This window comes from Pezoporus occidentalis, unplaced genomic scaffold, assembly GCF_034315485.1.
Source record: "Pezoporus occidentalis ecotype Australia unplaced genomic scaffold, CSIRO_AGI_Poc_V1 ctg15, whole genome shotgun sequence".
Lineage (NCBI taxonomy): Eukaryota > Metazoa > Chordata > Aves > Psittaciformes > Psittacidae > Pezoporus > Pezoporus occidentalis.
In genome coordinates, this window is record NW_026913316.1 from 1,788,372 (window position 1) to 1,810,582 (window position 22,211).

Consider the following 22,211-nt stretch of genomic DNA (forward strand, 5'->3'; position numbering starts at 1 on the left):
AAAACATTGTACAGACATATCTTGTGTTTTTATCAGTGGAAATACTAAATGTGTTACCTTTCCAATATGTAAGATTAAGTATGATATGCCAAGTTTAGTGCCAAGGTCTGTGTGATACTAGTAGAAAAACTACAAAACTATCTATTGCTATGGGAAGAAACTCTTTAAGCAATTCACACTACACGTCAATCAAATAAATGATTGATTGATAATAGGAAATAATTATTCAGTAGAATGCCAAAGATACAGCAAAAATACTGAATTTAACAGTTCAGTTAAAATGGCAAAAGTCAGAAAAATCTTTCAGTAATTCTGCAGAAGCTGTACAAGAAGTTGACTTAAATATAAAAATTCTTAATAATTCAAGTGAGAATTAACTCCCTAAGATAAAATCTTACTTTATTCTGTATAATCTTTCCAACCAACTGGACTTACATCAACATTAGAGAAACTATATTACTTAGAATTATTTAAGCACAGAGGAGGTAATATTTAGCAACGCAGTACTAGATTTGCACCTTAAGTACCCTAAGTGCACTTCCTTAGTACTTTGAATTTTAAGTATGGTGTGACTGCATTTCAAAAAAGCCATATGAACTACTCTTGAATAATACAGTTATTTTAGGATTATCCCAGCCAGTGGTATGGAGGCTGGGAAGTTTCTTGTTTAGAGGAAGAGGTTTTCTTGGTTAAGTTCTTTCCTATTGGTGAAGTTATACTTTTGAGTTGTCAGTGGCATCAAGGTCACTCACTCAGCTGTTTCTGAAGAGGCTCCAGTTGGAAAAGTTCAATATTTTGACTACTAATTTCTGTGTGCAGTAAATTCATACCTAGAACAACAGGAGATTTCATGCAATTTTTTGACATCTGTGATTTGCACCAGAAACATTTTACATATGAGAGTTTAACAGTACTAGCCTTTCAACTAAAAACATTGTAAGAAATACTTGAAATACTGTTGTCCAAAAGATATCATCAGAAGCTTACAGATAGATAGATGTTCATAGACTTAACAATTGCTTTAAAAAGGAAATCAAAAATAGTCTAATATTGTTTGTGCTGGGTTGTTGGTTCTCCCATACATATTAAAAGAATAGTTTTTTGTTAGTTTTAAAAATAATGAATCATTGTGGGAGGGGGTAGAACTATCACAAATGTTAAGTGAAGTCAAAAACCAGTCTTGCTGGTGTGCTGAATTTCCAGTGCTCGTTCAGATTTGAGAATATTCCTTTTGACTTAGTGTAGTGATACAAAAAATTGGAGGATAAAGAGCTATGTAGTGGAATAATATGTGTTAAGGAAAAAAAGTATCCAACTTGTGAGAGTCTTCTGGAGTCTGTGGGAGCAGAAGAGGCTTGCTTAAAAATACTTCTTTTCATATATATATGGCTGCTGTGAAGCTAAGCTTTTCAGACTTACCTGCTTTAATTCAAAGTAATTAATTTTGTGCTTTTAAAATTCCTTCCTGATACAGGGCAATTTGAAGATTTTGCCATCTTTATTTTATTTAAGCTACTGCATAATTGTTTTAAACAAGATTTCCTGGCAGAACACAAACTAAAATCAGGCCTTGTAGCTGTTATTACTAAGCTTTTATTGGTAAAGAGCTTTTTAAAACAATCCTTTAATCAGTTGCATTTATTCTAAATACTGTCAGTATTCAAAGTGAAATCCTACCTCTAAGTCTCCAGTAGAAGTAGAATAATACACATCCTTCAGTGATGTCACTGTTGTCTGGTGACACATAGGTTTATTATTCAGATGCTTTTCCGTTTCAAAGAATAATCAAACTGGACTGATTGTAATCAGCATATTTTAGTATTGGGAAGTTAGATTATTTTTTTCTGCTTAAAAATAATTTACTCAAAATATCTAAAAAGCATTTTCTTGTTAGTATTTGCTACCTTGTACCCAAACATCTAAAATCAGTAATGGAGCAGTAGTCCATATTTGCAATTTTAGTCAGTCTAAAATAGCTTACAGTGGTTTTTTTTGCTCTGTCTAACATCTCAAAAGTACTGCAGATAGACATAATAAGTAGTTATAGTGCTCTTTGTTGTGGAGATACAAGGAAAATTGATCTTAGCTTTAACTCCATGGTATAGTAGTTTCATGGAGTCTTCCTGTATGTCTTAAAATCGTGCCTTTGAAATCAGGTTTTAGGAACATGCTAAAGGGCTGTTATTTCTGCCTTCAATTTTGCTTTCTGCAGTCATCTGGCGTATTTGACAGTTGGCCCGTAAGGAGTTGTGTATCCAGCTGTACCATGAAGCTCCATGTGGCTCATTTTTCAGTCCTTAAAGACTTCCTATTTCTTGACATAGAAATTTGGATCCAGAAAGTAATGCACAGAATTATGCAGCCTAGATCCATAATGGGAATCACTGTGTCTTACACTTGTATAGCTCCATAGCTCACACTGATCAAGCTTGGTGAGAGGCACCTCTGAGTAGGCAGGAAAGAATCCGGCACTCAGTTTCTGTGATAACAAAGTGGTATTGCTGTACTGTAGTTTGCCTGTACATGTGCCGATATGTTCAGAGGAGATTGTAGTAGTAGATGTGCCAGTTTGTTCAGAAGAGATTGGATTAGCCAGAACTAACTGCTCTATCCAAAGCTCTGATTGTGACAAGTCTTGCTCGACTGAAGGGACACAAAAGCTCTGGTCTTCCACAGGACCATTTCCTAACCTTTTAAGAATTTATTTGGGCATGTGAGGAAACACCACTGCTTAAATATTGTTCATCGTTTCTGTGCCTACCTGTCTCACAGCTGGGCCCCATCAGAATGCCCAAAGTAAGTTTTGTCATATCCTTGATCGGTAGTCATTTTTTAGAGGGTTAGGGGACTATATTCACTAGGAATTCTTCCAAAAAAGCTGGAGTACATTCTCTTCAGGAACAGGTTCTTGGCTGTACATCAAAGGGAGAATCAATGGCTTCTGATAAAGCTGAATAAAATGCTTAGACCATGAAGTAGGACAAAATTAGGGAACTCTTCCGTGCCACAGAGTTTCCCTCTGGCAGACTCTGAGCGGTTCATTACTCAGCTTGCTGAATATTGAAATTTCATCATAAATTGCATAAGGAGCTAAGTCATGTTCTATACTGCTCCATCCCTCTGGCTGAGGTGCTTGTTCCTTCTGTGCCAGATCCATCAGTGTGTCACCTCCTTTTGTACTGAGGGCAATTAGATGCCTGCATTATCCTTGAGATCTTCCATCTCTGATCATTTTAAGCATCTATTAACGTATTTCAGATTTTCAAATTTCCCACAGTCATATAATGTAGTTCCTCAAAACAAAAGCTGATGAAAGTGAGAATGTTTTTTTTTCCCTGCCAGAGATGAAAACAAAATCTCTGAGACACTTTGAAAACTGAGCTACGTATTTTCATATTTTCTGTTTTCTCTTGAAACAATTCAGAGAAAATATTGCCATAGAGTAGAACGACTGAACAAGTAAGAAAAGAGATTTCATGCATATATGTGTAACACATATATATGTCTTTATAAAAAACAAGTGTCCTTTGGACTTTCGTGAAGAACTGTACTTGTTAGTAAATCCTTAAAACACATTTCTGTTTCACATTTTTTATAAGTGTTTTATGTGAGCAACTTATGTTTGTTTACATTTGTGGTTTTTTATGGAGCCTTATTATTTGAACGCTGGAATTTAGCTCAAGCATAGCCCACTCTTTTTCTTAGAATATACAGTTTGCAAATTGGTCAAGCAATCAAATTTTTCAAAACTGAATTTCAGCCCTCCACTGAAATTTGTAGAAGTGATTTGCCATTTGCTATTGAAAGTCTCCTGAAAAGACTTGATCACCCTAAGCAATATGCTACCATTTCTGTATTTTACAGGAAGCAAAAATTTAATAGAACTCACTGAATTGCATGGAAAGCTTACCTGCTTTGTATATGTTTTCTTTGGTGTAGTTTTCTTAGAGTTGCTTTCGTATTCATACTTTTTTACTCTGGAAACTGATGTTTTACTTAGGAGGATACAATTTTTACAAATTCCCTGAAAAAAACCCATCCAGCAAGTCTAACCCATAAGATCCCCTTCAGTTTAAGAACATTTAAGAGAGAGATGAAATGCACTATGACATAGGTAGACGATTTCTACTGTGTCAGTCAAGTAAATAAAATCTCAGTTATAAAGTTTTCCTATATAGCTATAGGTGTTAGATCTAATTTAGGCTACTTATTGTGGATGTATATATAATAGCCTTTGCAGATATTTAATATGGGGGGGTTGAAAAATCCAGCACCCTAGTAGAGGTGAGGCTGCCACATCCTAGACCTGCACAGGCTGGAGAAATGTGCCAAGTGGAACCTTATGAAGAGAGGGGATCCTGGACTGCAGTAGCAAAAGCACAACCAGAAGATTAAGGGAAGTGATTCCTCCCTTCTATTTAAAAGTCAGGAAGCTACATCTTGCGTACCATATCCAGTTTTGGGCTCCCCAGTATGAGAAAGGCATTAGCATGCTGGAGCAAATTCAGTACCAGTACATGGTTGCCAAGAATGTGGGGGGGGAGTGTGGTTAAGAACACTTGATACATGAAAAGACTCTCAGGGAACAGTATGGGATTTAGCTATTAGAAGAGAAGGATCAGGAGGGGTCTTCTGTCTGCAACCAGATAATGGGAGGACATAGAAAAGACAGGGCAAGACTATTTTCAGAGGTGCATTGTGGTAGAACGAGAAGTGGCAGACACAACTTGAAAATTTTTTGGATACATAGAAAATTCTGACCAGATGTAATGAAAACATTTTTCACCATGAGTTTAGATAAACAGTGGAACAGGTTGCATTGAGAGGTTGTAGAGTTTCCCTGCTTGGAGATAATATAAACATGACTTCGCCTTCACATCTAGGGTGCATCTAGGGTGTTTTTTTCTTTTTTTTTTGGTGGTGGTTTTTGATTTTTTTTTTCTTCTTTTTATTGTTTAATTATTTTTCTATCTAAATCCTAGGAAAATAGTTGTATTAGAATTCTGTATTTTTTATATTAATTTTTTCAAGTATTTCAGGTGAACACCTATCTCTGCTCTAAACAAATGAAAGCATAGTTTGCTCTTGCCTGTGAATGTAGGTATTAAAAAAGCAAAGTTGAAAAATACATGGTTAGTGTGGAGCAAAAACTGAGCCAAAGGATAAAGATGTGTTTCTGTTATATTAGGAGAGCAGAAGAGCTGGGTGCATGCAGATAGTTTGACTAACAGTCATGTTTAGTTGTAACAGAATGCAACTTTCAAGTAAAATTTATACATCATCATTACTGGAAATCTGTCTTGCATGCATGGTGGTGATTCACCAACTCAACATGTTAGAAGTTATATGTGTTAAACTTTTTTTCACGTTGCTTTGGTTACACTGATGTCTCCAAGGGCTCCTGGGAAGCTTTTAAATAAAAAATTAAATCCCCCCCTTTTAATGAAATACAAATTAGAAACTTGACCTTTAAAAAGAAAAAAAGTCAACAATTATTTCAGAGCAGAAATAATAAAAACAACAGTATTTTAGCATTTCTTAATGAAAAAGCCAGGTGTAATTTTTGTACTTGCTTTTTGAAACATAAGCCAATAGCATGTTATTAATAGTTGCTACATTCAAGAAATGTAGTCAGATTTTTAAAAGGGATGTTCTTTAAGAAAAGGGGCATTCCACCAGTGGACAGAGAAGATTTTGATTAAACTTTTGACAGCAAATGCAGTAGGTCAAAATTTCATCTTATTCAGGAAATGTGTGTTTGCTCAGTAGTTGAGAAGTTGAATAAGCTTAAAGTTTTGTCACATGCTGTTGCTCATCTTCATTGTGGACTGTGTAAAGCTTAACAAGTCACGCTTGGATGAACTTCTGTCAGCTGAGTTAATAAAGTTTATCTGAAATAAAATTAAAAATGGCAATAAAAGGCAGGTTTTTGAAAATGTGAGTTTCTGAAAACACTCTTTACAAATTTACAAGCCTGAATATTTGGGTGCAGTAAAGCAGCATTTTGTGGGGTTTGTTGTTTTTTTTCCTCATTGTCTCACAGTAATTTTATGTTGCTATAAGTGATCAGGTCAGGTGGAACCCTGATTGCTCCATTCCTGAAGGTCAAATACACTTAGTCAGCAGGGAAGATGCCAGAGAGTTCAGGGTCCAGCAGACAAAGGAAATCAAATAGAAAAGCAGGGAATCTTCAGTTTGTATACAGACCAGCCAGATACATGAGCTCATACACAGCCTGCAGTGAACACGGGAGAGCAGCCAGCCAAACCTCAGAGTAATGGAATGAAATTTTGAAGAGCCAAGTGCAACCTTCTAGATTTGCATCAACTCATAATGTTCTTCAGTTGGCCAAAACCAAGGGACAAAGTAAAGACCCAGCTCTGAAGACACAGGAGCTAAAGAAGAGTGGGATATAAACCTTTAGTTGTCTGGAGGAGGGGTGTGTGTCTTTTTCTGAGATTTTTCTGAATAAACGTGAAGTTTCTATTTTCTACTCTAATAAAAGTTGTGTGGAAAAATGGGGTTTGTTTAGAAGCTTCTCAGTTGTTTTCGAAAAAGACCTGTGTACAGATATCAGAAGGTTCTGACTAGTTTCAGATCTTACAGCAATTCAGAATAATGTTGAACAGCAGAATATTCTAAGGGCAGAGTCTATTCACAGTTGATTTCCTTGTTATGTGAATATATGACAAAAAGAAAAATTATTTTCCTCAGCAGTTTACTTTCTCCTTTGCAGCCAAGAACATCTTAACAAGGGTTTTCTTTGTGAAAAAGAGGGTAACAAGCCCCCCCCCAATCCATAGTAAGCCTGCTGTCTTCCAGTCATCAAATTTTAGCCTTGAGTTTTGTGTTTAACTGTAACTGTTGGCAGCAAAAGAGACATAAGTACAGCATATATAATTTCCCTCTTTCTCAGAAGTATTATGCAGAATCCATGGAAAGCAGTGGTAGTAAATGTGAAGAATCATTTAGAAGTAAATAAACTGAATCAAATGAGAACTCAGAGAAAGGAGACTTTATTTAAAGCTCTTCAGCTTATAGCTGTTGTTTTCATTAGCAGTAGTGCAGTGCAATTCTTGGGGCTCAGCAGAAGGAAATACTAAATTCTGAGAGTAAAGCATCGATATCATAAGCGTTTTGAGGGGATCTGTAACAGTTTGGTCCTATGTATTGGCCTGCCATTAATTGCTGAAGTAAAGCTAGGCACTTGAAGAGCCTCTTCCAGGTTAGTTTCTGAAACAATTCAGTTGGTGTGCCACAAGTCTGCATGATGCAGACTAAACCCTGGTCACCAGAAAAGAGCAGGAGGTTCACTTCAAAGATGCTCTTTTACTTTGAAGGACAGTACTAATGTTAGTGGAACTGAAGCTGAACATCATTATCCCTCATAATCCCTCATAGTGCCTCAGATCTGTTCTTACTCATTTGTATCACTTCATTCATGACTGTCCTGTGTCTTATTTGAAGGCAGTTCCATTTAAAAACCTGTGAACAGATACAAAATCAATACTGGGTCCTACTGAACCCAAGACAGTAGGAAAACTAAAATGAAAGGATGGCCATGCTTACAATTATGAATGGCCATGCTTACAATGATGATCTGGGGTAACTCAAATCTGTTTACATTGATGAGAAATATTTTGTCAGTGTTAAGCGTGGTACTACCTGATATATTTCCAGATCTTGTATAAAAGTTATCATGTATTATTTGGCTTGTGGTGAAGCAGAATACCATGGTAAGAACATGTTGTATGTTTCAAGGTAGTCAAAAGAAAAAAAAAAACAAAAACAACCCACAGCATTCTTTACTAGGAAGCCAGCTTCCTTCTTGAATAATCATGCATCATTGGTTATAATTCTACTAGGCCAGCAAGAGAGTGAAGTGATCTGGAAGGAAACATTCAATTAGATCAAAATGGTGGGGAAATGTGCAAATGTATGTTATATCATAATTTTTTTCTTTGAAGTCTTTGCATTATTTGAGTTCTTTGCTGTCTCATATGTAAATAAATAAACCGAAAATACCTTTAACAACTCCCAAGCCTCTCCCCTCCAACCCCAACAAAACAAAGCCAGAGATACTTTCTTAGAAAAAGTTGTAAAAATATCTTTCTTACATTTAAAATCCATAAGGAGTTCCTTTTTATAATCTTGGAAGAAAAGAAACAAGCAGCCTTTGTCTGACCACAATTAAGAATGAACAGTGTGTGTGGTTTGAGTGCTTGGCCACTTCATTAAAATGTGGGTTTTTTTCCCCCCTCTGTAGCCTGTTTTCAGTCTACAGCTTAGCTAAGACATTTAGGGATTCTCCCCCGTGCCATTCGTCTTCTCCAACAATGTACTTCCCTAACACAAAAATCATGGTGACTTTCTATCTGTCGGGCTGCTAGCTGATGAATGACAGTCACTGTGGGAATGCATGTCTGCTAGGTAATAGCTGAAGCCCAGCACTTGTGAAAATTAGACTACTGGTTTACTTACCCAAACACAGCATTTAGGCACTTGTGACATCTTCAGGAATACAGTAAGTTGTCAAGAAGTGGAATGGACAGATTCTGCTTGTTGTGACAACTATTACAATTTACAAAGCCTAATTTCCTCTGCCACTTTGACAGCAATAGTTAATGTTTGGCTTCATGTGTGCCACCACATATAAGATCATTTGGGTCAGATATGTTTTAGAAGTAAGAGAAAGTGAACAGGGGGATACTGAGATCAGTATTTGCAATACTTCTTTTTCATCTTGTACTTGCTGTCTTTTGATCTTTAAGCTGAGATGTGGGTACATGAAAGGTGATGAACCCTGTATCCTATTAGACTTGGACAATAAATTAGATGGAGACAACTATGGAAAAAGGAAGATTTGAAGAAAATGGTCATTATAGGAAATAAATTGCGGTTGGAACAGTCAATACAATTCATAATAATAATAATGTAATTAGTTAATTATATTGTGTAGATCAAATGTTTATTGGAATAAAATATGAGACTTGTTGTGATCTGGTCATTGAGAGCAACCTGATACAAGATTAAGATAGAAGATTTAAGTCTGTCTGTACTCACTGTATGAAAGTCCAGTGTTTATGGAAATGGTTAAAAAATACTGGCAGAAGAAGTTTGTAGAAAAGCAAGAAAATGAGATAAAGTAGAAGGTCGTGCAACTGTTTTGTATTTCCATTAATACAACATTTGTGGGGGCTTTGTGCTGGTTCTTCACAATGAGGCCCATCAAGAAAACAAATCAGTCCCGTTGATCCTTTACAGGGAACAGTTTTGTAGCAGATAAGCTTCTGTTGCTGAAAGGCAAATTTCCAGCAAATATCCAGGCAATCAAGTCTGGTCTAATTTTATTTTTTACAGCATATTCGTATCTTTTACAATAGTATTATGGGTCGTATCATTCCCAGATAGATATATCTCTGAAGGCACCAACTCCAGCAAGACTTTTAAAACACCCCCTCCACAGCTGCTCTCCCTCTTTTACTTGCCAAATACCCTCCTGAGGTATCACCTCCATGAGAGCAGTAACATAGCATTCAGCGTTGCCAAACTTGTAGCGCTGGCATGTTTGTGAAATTAAGGTATCAGATTTTATTTTAATCTCATCGAAGTTACTGCAGGGAAGCTATGACAGTAAGGTTATAGATACTTTTCTCTCAGGCTATAAGATAGGGTCTTATAGGCTGAAAGCCTTCTCTGGGGCTGCCAGGTGTCACTTAGATTCTCTTAGGTAGGTGAAATCTTTAATTATTTCTTCTGTTTCAGTAATGCCAAAAGAAAATGGAAGAAGGGAGGGAAGGGGGAGGGAGGGAAAAGGAAAGAAAGTAAACAGGAAGGGAGGGAAGGAAGGGAAAGAGAGAAAGAATACTTAATGTACTCTTTACCTTTGTGTACTTCTGGCATGATGCTAGAAATCTGAAAGCTCTTTCCAATTCTTGCATTCATAACTTAAATGTGTTATTGTAAGCCTGACACTTGAATATTGCACTGATTTAAAGTAAAGGTGGAAATACTGATCTTAGGAAACATTGGTAATGTAAAACTTGGTTATATCTTACAGAGTGAGGTTCTGTGTTCAGACGACTTTTGACAAGCCATTTGTTGAAAAATTAGAGCAATACAGTTTACCATTAAGGACAGATGAGCACAGTAATAGGTTGCCTAAGGAGACCATAAAAACTATCATTTGAAGCTTAAGGACATGTAGAGTATATATCAAGAATGGGAAACAAGTGACAAGGCTATTTCTCTACAGCCCTTCTAGCTCACCTTTTTATGATTCCTTGCTGTGCTCTGCTTTAATAATTTGACAACATTATTTTTGTCCCCATTCTTACTTACCAGATGTTGAAATGGTTTTTGATAGGTTTGAAGAACGACAAGATTGAGCATAATGCCAAGGGGAAGTAGCTTGCTGTTATAAAGTTATTGAATTTAGAGTGCAGGGAAGTTTGGTAAAACTTGCAGAGGAAAGTTTGTTTTTAGTGCTTACTGCACTGGGTCAAAGGTACTAGATACTATTTTTGTGATATCTTAGAAGTAGCTAGTTTGTGACTGAGAAGAAATTCTGTGACATGGTGACAGTATTTAATGGTCATGGTCAGTTGACATCAAACACTGAAGCAGAAGTAAGGTATCCAAGGAGTCAAGAAGTCAGTTCTGAAGAATCATGGACAGAGACTGTAACAGTGTCTCTCATTAATGTTGCCTGCTGGTTTGTACTAAACCAAGATTTCAGTTGTTCCTTATTTTGCCAAGCTGCACTCTCCAGGTTGAGTATTTCCTTCTCAAGATGCACATACTGAGGTTTTGAAGGGAATTTCAACTAACCATCATCACTGTAGTCATCATCGTTATAGATTTGCACCAAAGGTCCTTGCTTTCAGAAGAGGATCTAAACATACATTTGCACAGAGTTACAAAGATAAAATCCCTCTTTTCCTACAATCCTTGTTGCCATCTGCCTAACAATGGGGCAGAATACTGGAGCTGGGAGGGAAGTCTTCCAGGGTTATCCCATCCTTCCCTCTGTGTTGTGAAGGTAAGGAGGGGTCCTTCTGAGTCTAATGGCAAGAGGTCAAGTAGCAGACCTCCAGGTGCATTTAGCATCCTGGTTACATGCATATATAGAAGGAAAAGTGAGGGAGGAGGGACCTTTTTTAAAAATGTGGATGAGGCATCTAGAAGAAACCAGGTTCAGTCTATAAAGTGAAGATTTGTATTTATTGGTCACATAACCAGAGGGTCTGGGAAATGAAGCAGTAGGATGGAACAGGATGAGGAATAAAATAAGGGCAGAGAAGAGCAGCAGAGGAGCATAAGGCAGAGTAGTCAGGGAATCTGCTTATAGTTGGAGGACCAAAGGTAAAAGTTAAAAATGCCCACTTATCTGGGAAATCTAGGACTAATTGCTGCAGAGATCTTACTGGCTTCATTTGGTGCTATGAGTAGCCATCACATCTGTATGTTCCTGCTCTGATTATTAGGATCCCTGCATATCCGGAAGTCTGTACAGAGAAATGAGAAGCAGACAATACCTGACAGGGTTTCAGACAAATCTTTACAACAACAGAATTAAGCATGAGAAGTTGAAACAATTCCACTGGATTGCCTCCAGCTGTTATAAGCAGATAGCTAGTGCTTTACCTGATGCACATTTGCAAGTTATGAAACTCCATTAGACTCCTGTAGACAACAGCATCCCTTCACACAAACGTGAGTTATCCCTAGAGCAGTTTAGAAATGAAATGGTCATGAAACAAAAGTTGTGTAACAATACATTTATACAAGGAGTAAGTAAAAATGCAGCCAGCTGAAGGCTTTCCAGAACTCCCGTTCCTCTGATGAAGACAAAGCCTATCTTGTTGCCAGTCTTGAGGAAACAATTTCAATATCGTGTTGAGTTTCAAAGAAGTATTAGCCAGACATAGTGTTTTCTCTTCCTTCACCACCCTTACCTTGTGCTTCTCACTATCTGAGCTTGTGTAGGTGACCTCTACTTCTGTATTAAGCATCCTCTCTTTTGATATCTTTCTTCTCCATTGCCTAAGTTTATATTCTGCCTAACTTACTGAACACTGAAGTTTGCAAAAATAAAGTCCTCACCTCCTGCTCTTAGCTCTGTCTTTGCTTTGGATTGTCCCGATCACCTTTCACCAGGTGCAGATATGGTAGCAGTTACTAATGCTTCCTACCAAAACCTCATCCGGGCTAGTTTACCTGTCCCTGTCAAATGACTGTTGCTTTTGGATTAAGCTGGCTTTGTTTGGGTTGTTGGTTTTAATAAAAGCATAGTACTTTGCCAGTGCAGTCTTTAAAGAAACTGGAGATTATCAGTAAAAATGCATTGGTGGAAGTTACAGATTTATCAATCACAGTTTTCAAATTCACAGTCCTTTTAACAGTAGTCATTTCTGCGGTCACATTGAAGGGGATCCTGTGTCTTGCCATGATCTGTCTTGACAAAAAACAAACAAAAAAATTGTTGTATTTAGCTGTAGTGTTTGATGCAAAAAATTAAGATTTCCTAATCCACTTTGAATAGATTCTTACACACACACACCTGCCCTGCCCCTCCCCCCATCTTTCTTCCCTACCTTTAGAAGTTAACAGTGCTAATTACTCTTAATTATTAGGCAGTCTCTCCTATAATTTGCACAGGAATTGATCCTGATTTTCCTTTGTGTTGTCTGTATGCATCTGAGGGACTGACATAAACATCTTAATGGTTCTGCTGCAGTTGCTATCACTCTGTAGTAGAAACTGAGCTATGCATTCCTTGATACTTGCATATATCAAATATCAAAAGATCACAGGAAGTATCACTAATATATTTAGTTGAATTCTAGGAATGGCATGAATGAACACGGTTCTGTTTCCACAGGCATCTCACAATTGGATAGCGACATACTTTGAATGGCTAATGTTGTATGCTCTCTAGGCATGTTGCCATTTCAACAGTTAAGGAAGATTTTATAGATTTTAATAAGTTAAATGAGCTTTTAAATCCCTTGTGCTTTCAGCTCATAGTAAATGTAGGCTCAGTTACCGATAATTGTGAATAAATATCTTGCCTCCTTCTGGCTTTCCTTTACCTCTTTTATTTTGACCTTGTTCCTCTGCACTTTTCATTTGCACAAAGAAAGATATAAAAAAAGAAACCAAACCAGACTCCTGCACACCAGCTCTTTACTTCCTCACTCTCTAGAGAGTACTATCCACGAACTCCCCAGGTATAGAGAAGGAAGATACAGTACAACTTTTATATCTGCTCTGTTATCTTGAAACAACTAGCTCATGATTAAATAGTCGTATTCTGTTTTCATTTAAATCTTTCTTCTACATTTCATTTTGAAAGTCTTTACCATAAATGTTATCACACAGATGGCTGTGAATATAGCTGCGGTAGGGTTAACATCGAGCTGAGTACAGCATGAAGTTTTCCTCATTTCAGATATCCTGTGAAAGTTACCTTAAAGGTTCCCAATATAGCTGCTAAATTTTTGGACTGTATTCATGAATGGCTAAGAGGAGCCAGTGACTCAGTGACTACCATGAAAGGAATAGGAATGTCTTTAGCTTAGATAAAAATACTTTCTTCAAAGCTTATTAAAAAAGAAAAAAAATATATAGGTCCCCAGTGTATGGTAGAAATGTTCTAACTTCAGAGGGGACTTCAGGTAGCTTCACAGCAATGGCGTTCCTCCCTACAAAAATCAGACATCAGTTTCAAGACGACAGACTTAATAGCAGGTTCTATTGATTCTGCACCAGCCTGCTGATAGGTTAGAGCAGTGCTCTCCAAACTGTCTTGATTGTGCACCCCATCAGTAAAACATTTTTGAGCATGGACCACAATTTTTGTATATTTATTTATTTATAGATTATATGCATGTGCTACTGTATGCATTATGAACCTTATTAAAAAAAGAAACAGAAATTAGGAAAGGCTGAGATAAAAATGGAGTAAACACTTTTTTTTAATTTTCTTTTTTATAATAATGATACAAAAATATTTTCTTCCTGTACTCCAGTTTTGTGCAGTGCCTGGCATGTGCGCACCCCACTTTGGAGACTACTGGGATGGAGGGCTAATAATGTCACTGCGGTAATAGCTTTTCCTCTGAGGTGTCTGATCAAAACCTGATAGAAGCAACCCTGCTTTAGGTCAGGCTGTGCAAGAAGGACAGCAGCATTAGCAAGAGATCTTTGTTGGCTGAAAGCAAGGAAGTGTAGGGCTTTGTGGGAAGGGTAACACTGGCAGATGGGAGTTTCCCCTCATGTAGGCCATCTGACAGCTGTAGTCTTTCTTTCACAGTGTTGGGCACCGTGTAGAGAATGCAGCAGCAACAGTCACATCGAAGTTACAGTTTTCTTCTTTTTGACTTTAACTGCCTTTCTTCCCTAGTCTGCCGGTGTAAAAGGGAGACATCCTGAATACTTTTTGGCTCACGCTTACCGATTTACTGAATAATACGCGCACAATTATCTTCGCAATGTTAGTGTTGCACCTGGTACTTCAGTGATCTTGCCCTCCAAAGGCAAATAGTTGCCTGTGCTGAAATACCTTCTCTTCCATAAGATGTGGCATATATAGCTGGGATGGTATAACATGGTTAATAATTCCATTTTACTTTTATATTACTCATTATGAAATTTGTTTGTTCTAAAAACTGGTTTGTAAGTGGTATTTGAATCTAAATCCACTTCAGCCACTTAGACCTAATACAGCGTTTCAGCAATATTAAGCATTAGTCTATGTTGAGTCACTTCTAGTCGAAATGCTAGACTAGTAGATGTAGAACATGACAAGAATTTTCTTTATTACACTCATATGACTGATCTAATTATAATCAATGATTTGTAGATCAACTAGCCAGTTTTTCCCTTCTAGCTGATTAGCAGAAAGCTCTGGCATATCTGTGGAAGTTCATGGCCAAATAATTTGTCAATGAAATGTAGTGAGTGTAGGTAAATTGATAAATGTAGCTGTTGGGAGGAAATAATTGTTGCAAGTTACTGATGAGAACAGAAGACCCTATTAATAATTCAAAGTAATCACCTCCACTTTCTGTCTTAATCTGCTAAATATATTACATCACGATATATTGCATTTCTCTTCCTAGAGATATGTAAACGTCAGGGCATAAGTGACTTCATACATGAAAAGCTTCTGCAAAAAGCTTTCTAATTTTCTCTGCCTGGTCCATGTTAATCCTGTTGAAGGAATAAGCAGAAGAGATACAGCTTATCCACATGTAATGGTGTTTATAAATCTAGTCTTGAAAAGTGAAGTGTAGCTTACACAGTAAATGACAGAAGTCAGTCTGAAACAGCTTCTGTAGCAGCATTTATGTTTCACAGTTTTTTTTTCTGATTAAAAAAAACCACACTTGACTTCAGATGTCAAAAGAATAATACTTTTATCATCAGGTATTCTTCTCTCATCCACCTCTCCTCTCTTCCTTTCCTCTCAATTTCCTTCCCCCGGTATCTACAATTAGTACCGTAATTAAGAAGGCAATAGCATTTACATTTAAAGTTAAGACTTTTCAAGGCCTTCACCTTCCTTAAGTCTTTATTTTGGCTCTAATCAGAAGTTTCAGAAATAGCAGAAAGTTGTGAGTTACCTTTTTTACCACTGATCTGATTTTACTACAACTCACTGTTGTCCTGATTCTAAACTGTTCTATAAATCCATGTAAACATTGCTATGGCCAACTTTTACTGATAAAATCTAACAAAATCTTAGTCTTAGCACCTATGGAATGAGGAATTAACCAACTATCTTTCATGCCCTCTGCTTTAATGTTTTGGTAGGTTTCCACTTAAAATCACTTAGTGTTTGTCTTTCATGATCCATTTTGCAGATAAAGGAACAAAATAAAAATTAAATAAGATCTGTTAATGCCTCTAAATATACCTATTTTAGTGGCCCAGGAGCAGTGTTTCAAGATTCATCTCTGTTTCTGCAGTGAGACATTGGTATTACGTCGCTTTATTCTTTGCAGTGAATTTAGATGACAGCTTATATTTAGCTTAAAAAAAAAAAAAGACCCCAGCATCAGAAAGGCTTATTGATGTAGTTGCAATAAATGCCCTTGTTCATGTCGTTAAGAGAATCTGTGACATGGACCTCCTAACATCAGCGATGTTTAAATAAGCATGGTTTTTATTCCTTGACAAGTAAAAGTTAAAGAAGGCCCTGTTACCATGCACAATATAAGCCTTGTCAGGTTTTGGTTATTTAAAGCTTTTGCTAAAAATGTAGGCTATGGGTGACTTTTGTTTTGTTTAACATAGTGCAGGATATATGCAGTGAAAGATACAATTGTGGCCAGTAATTTAGAAAGATATTATGGTTAGTGTACAGCTTTCTGCATTAACAGTGACTTTAGTGAAAAGTGAAATGAACAGTACTGCATTTAGCTGAGTATTTTAACACTAGCACATCATTAAGAGTGCAACCAAACCTGGGGGGCAAGATTTTGGATTCTATTACTTTTTCTTTTTTTTTTTAATTTTATCCTGTTATTATTTAAAGCTATATGAAGTGATGCTAAGCAGTAATAATGCTAAATATTCTTAATCTACTCCAATGATAAAGACAGGAATTTAAAGGTTTATTTTGCATTTTCATTCAAAATCTACATAGGAATAAGTTGTTTTGATATTACTGTTTTGCTTTTCAGCATTCAAACGTCCCAAAATTAGCTTGTGATACATAGCAGTAGTTATCTTTCATGAAACAAACTACAAGAAGCATTTCCTGTTCAGTGTGTGATCTAGGCTCAAGTGTTAACACACAGTAGATTGGTAGCTGGATCAGGACTGATTATGCCAAGACAGATAGTGACTGAAATGACCTTGGGTTGAACAGGACCTTCCACCCCAATGCAGTGTTAGCTGGTCATGTTGACATATTTTTGCATTACAAACCCCAAGCAGGCATCCAGATGCTTTAGTTCTGAGCTGCCATTTGATTTTCTATTCAGCATAGTCAACGGTGTAACCAAGGAGAAATTGTAATTAATCTGCAGTAAATTTTTAAGGGGGTATAAAACATAACTTGATATTCTTAGCATCATTTTCTGGCCCTCTTGCAATCTAGTATTTTCAACTGCTTCCATACTTTTCTTAACAAGTCAGTTCTAATTTAACTTCTTGTCATGTTTATAACTGTTCCTTCTCTGCCTCCTTTTCTCTTTTGTTGATACTTGAAATGTGTAGGTCTTTTGATGAGCAGTGATCTATTCCATATGATTCAATCTTTTTTCCAACCTGGAATGTCTGATGAGATAAATAATTTATTTTACCAGAGTGATGTCATATTCATGAGTTTCCAGACCCAGGGGTCCCTAGAAAATCTTAATAATTTAATTCCTTACCAGTTATCCCTCTCTGAAAAATATGATGTGCCTAAAAGGACAGAGATACTTTTTTTGTCTCTGTTAATCATCTCTGGTTCTTAGCTGATCTAGGAATAGATGCAGGACTTTCCAATCTGCTGTCTTCAGTTAAATCAGAATCCCCTTCTGACTTTGTCTTTTGGAGGTATTTTGTGGTGGTCTTGGCAGTCCTAGGGGAATGGTTGGATTTGGTGATCTTAGGTCTTTTCCAGCCTCGTTGATTCAGTGATTCTAATAATCAATCACTTTGTGTTCTTAAGCTTTATTATCACTTCATGATGATGAGAAATACGTTCATAGTCTCCTATGTGTTCCACTAGCATACTCCATTCAATAATGGTTCCCATATCAAGAATCTGAGGCTGCAAGACTAGAGGTTAAAGTTTGGAAAAGTTGGTAATGCTTTCAGAGATGTTGCAGTCTGAGAGCATAGAGTACTTCCATGAAGGTTTTTCAGAAATATTACATGCTGTATTTCTTGATAATAGCTATAAATAGAATATTATATGCAAACATATGCTCTTATTGCAGCTGATACCAGATTCAATGAAATATGCTTGCCTTCCTCCCTTAGGCCTCTTTGAATTGCTCAGTCTGAAAGTATTGCACCAATGTTTCTAAAGTTTGCAAGTAATCTATTAAAAAAATATATCAGTTTCAACTGATGTGTAAGTTTACTGCAGCCAGATGTCCAAGAGGAGTACTGTGCAATGTGACTTATAAACAGGGAAGAAGCCTTATCTTAGTGGTAGATACAAATACTGCAACTGATGTTAATTCAGTGACATCTCATTAATTTTTAAGGTATTGCTTGGGTAAAGAACTTAGAAAATCACCTTTAATTTTGGCTATTTAAATTGCTGTTGCATCATCCTTATGGAAAAGAAGTATGGAAGTAAAAACAGAGGTGCTAAATGTGTGGTTAAAAGTACATTTTGTAGAGTTGCAGCTCTGTTGATTTTCACAAGCTTGGTAATAGCTTGACTTGCTATGCCATGGTTAGAGGTTTATCTCAAAAAGCCCCCACCTTACAGCATTTTTTTTGACATTGGTTCTTGTCTTAAGGGGAATTGCAAGAGAAGGCAGAGACTTTAAGAAGCCTGTACAATCACAACTAAATTGAAATTATTTGTATTAGATTACAAGTTCTTGTTTGTAGAACTTCAGCTCCTTGAAAATCTGTAAGAATAAGATTTTGAAGAGTTTCAAGGCAGAAATTGAAACTCTTAGAAATTTGACCTTAGAATTGACCTTACCATTTTAATGGTCCAAGGTCAAATCTTAATAGCTTTTTATAACTCAGTTTGTACAGAGATACAGAGGTAAATGTAAGTTTTACTTCTCCATTGAATTGTTGTCCTCTTTTCAAAAGGATGGGACGTAGATGGGGACTGTACCCCATGGACACAAGCTGATTTCCTTCTTTCAGTTCTTCCTTTAGCTGGTCCCACATACAGGGGAAGAAAAAAACCCAAGTTTTATTTGCATGGAGGAAGGGAAGATTTCAAGGGCTGAATGAAGCATTCAGTTCTGCCAAGGCATCCATTCTCTTCTGTGGCATCAGTGCTCTGCCAAGATTGTCACACTGTGATACCTCTTTTATTTTTAAGTTGGAGACTTTCTAAAACTACCATCTTTTAGGTCTATGGGTTTGCAATATGATAGCATGAAGCCTGATCGGAAAGGTTCACCATCAACTGCTGCTCAGAAAAGCCTGGCCTCTTCTTTTTGAGCATAAAGCTTGTGATGAAAGAAATGGGGAGTGAGGGAAGGAGCAATGAATGTGGAATAAAATTTCTTTACAGTGATAGGACACTGTGTGCAGTTAGTGTGAATTATCTCTTCCACTGTCGTCCTGAAGGCCTTTTGGTAGCCATCAGGGGGCAAAGCTATTAACAGTAAGAAAAAAATATTCAAATGTATGAGGACAAACAGACTTTTATGGGAACATGGCATCTAAGCCAGTGTTGGTTACTTGTTGAACTCAGTTCAAAATGCCTTCAAATGCCAGTTTTAACTGCATTGGGGTTTCTAAATGGTGCTGATGTAAAAAAAAAGAAATTCAGGGGAAATCAAGATTAAAACAAACTCAATATATTATTAGCTGTTATAGCAACCATAGGGATTTCAGAGTGTTACCATAGGAAGAGAAATGTCTTACTGCTCAAATTAAATTTGTTTCAGTGTTGCAGAATGTAATTTTTTTCTGTATTTCATCTAAGTTCATAAGCTATAGCATAATTACTGTAAGAATATATTTTACATTAATAGCTGTTGGTTTTTTTTCTGTTTCCCAGAATCAAAATCACAGTTGTAATTAATAAAAGTAATATCTAGTGTTTCTTTAAAAGGGTAATGTGAGTCCTTCAGTGATTTCCAGGTTTCAAATATTTGCATTCAGAAGTATTAAAGAATTACGTTTAAAGTTACAATATTTTGATTGTAATGAATCTATCTACTTACAAAATATTGCACTTAAGCTGTCTTCTTGATTAAAAAAAGATAAAATCCATTTTTTTGTTTGTTTAAGGGATTGTAATAAAGTATCTTCCATCTGGAACTCACTGTTTTTAATTACTACTATTTGGTGTGTGGACTTTTAGAATACTCTGGTCTCAAAATCCTAAGTCATATGGCAGTTTAGAGAGAAAATTGAGTTTCTACTCTGCAGAGTTTGAGCACACTGAAACTAACTGCAGGATGCATGCTGACATGATACTCTGATTTGAGGAATATAGTGGACAGCCACTTAAAGGTTTCTGTAGTGACTAGGTGTATTTACTCTGCAGGGTCATAGTGTCTTATTGCACTTATCCACCGCTTGTCCAGTCATGGAGTTCTGGGTGTCTGGTTGTAGCTCTACCAGTGTTCGTTTAGGCAAGTTTCTTTCAAGTGGAAACCAAGGTGTGCAGGGTCATACTGCACGCCCATAGCTCATTATAACTGGTAGTCTGGTTGCAGTCAGTCTCAACAGTTAGGAAACACTCCTGGGTCCACAGGAGCTTGATATACCCCTTGTTTTTGAGGTTTTGTGGGCCTTTGCAACTGTTCTTAAGCGTTAAACTGTTGTTTATCACTTTGAAAGTACTAAAATCTCTCCTAACTTCAAACTGCTAAGAACACCAACTGTTCTGTTTGGTCCTTATTTCATCTATGAATTTTTCATTGTTTTGATCTGGGTTTTGCACTTGACCTTCTAAGTTATGCTTGTTCTTGTATAATGATAAATATCAGTGACAGTTACTGTACTGTAGCAAGTATGTAGGATAACTGTGTAATAAAATGCAAATGGTGTTAATCAAAGATCACTTTTCAATCGGAACTATTGGCTGTAAGTATGAGGCTTTGACAGCCATTTTTTAGAGAGTACACTTAAAGCGGAAGAACTATATCAAATTAAAAGGCCAGGAATTATTAAGTGGGGACTATGTAATTGTTCTCTGAAATAATTGGACCTGAAAAGCCTTTCTTAATATGTTCCAGTGCTTTACCTGCAGAAAATGCATACTGCTTCCCTGATAGATAGTGTCAATTTTTACCAAGTGTTGCAGCTAAGTGACAATGTATTTGTTCTCTGTACCAGATGACTGCACTTGCAGACTGGCTGTGAGAGTGATAGTGACACAGAACTTGCTTTTCAGTTTGCTGATATTCCTCTATAAATGTATAGTCAGGTTGTGCTTGAAATGAATGTGTTAACATTACGCTGCTATACACTGGTATCTTTAATGTTATTTCCATTTCATTACCCTATCCAAAGCAATTTAAGTTACCTATGATAGTGTTTGTCTGCTGTCAACATAGTATTGGTAAGGCATTCAGGGGACAGTGTAATAAAAGAGGAGTGTGGCTATCCTCACCCCCACCTGTGACATAAGTTTGCAGAATGGTGCATGAGTAATGCTCAAGTTTCTAAAATACTTCTCACATCCATCGTGAGGACTAGCCTTCAGCCAGGAAGTGTGTGACACTGAGACTGAATGTGTCTGCAGAGCACAGAGCCATTTTGTAGGTGTACCTGTTTCCAGTCCTGTCTCCTAGATGAACATAGAATCACAGAATAGTTAGGGTTGGAAAGGACCTTAAGATCATTTAGTTCCAACCCCCCTGCCATGGGCAGGGACACCTCACACTAAACCATATCACCCAAGGCCTCGTCCAGCCTGGTCTTGAACACTGCCAGGGATGGAGCATTCACAACTTCCCTGGGCAACCTATTCCAGTGCCTCACCACCCTAACAGGAAAAAATTTCCTCCTTATATCCAATCTAAACTTCCCCTGTTTCAGTTTTAACCCATTACCCCTTGTCCTATTACTACAGTCCCTAATGAAGAGTCCCTCCCCAGCATGCCTACAGCCCCCCTTCAGATACTGGAAGGCTGCTATGAGGTCTCCACGCAGCCTTCTCTTCTCCAGGCTGAACAGCCCCAACTTCCTCAGCCTGTCTTCATACGGGAGGTGCTCCAGTCTCCTGATCATCCTCGTGGCCCTTGTAGTTAGCCTTGTCTCCAGTCCTGTGTATGGTCCTGTCACCTGGGTGGACCTTGGACATACGTCACAGGTAGTGTGTTTCCTGGATGGACCTCTGGGATATGCACTATAGCTTGTCCTCAGTCCTGTTCCCAGCCATACCTCCTGATGCTTGTGACTGAAGCCCTAGATGGATCCTGGACCTGATTGATCAGTTCACTCTTTTGGGAACTGTTGACAGACTCTGCTACCACTCCTCTGCTCCACTCTGCTAAATTCCTTGGCTGAAGTGAGGAGCCTTGGCACACTGCACTATGGGACATGGAACAGAC

At 37.3% G+C, this 22,211-nt stretch overlaps 1 protein-coding gene across 6 annotated transcripts in view; it reads left to right on the forward strand.

Annotated features, from left to right (window-relative positions):
• CTNND2 (catenin delta 2) overlaps positions 1 to 22,211 on the forward strand; it is a 655,439-nt gene that overhangs the window by 260,773 nt on the left and 372,455 nt on the right. The window lies entirely within an intron of this gene.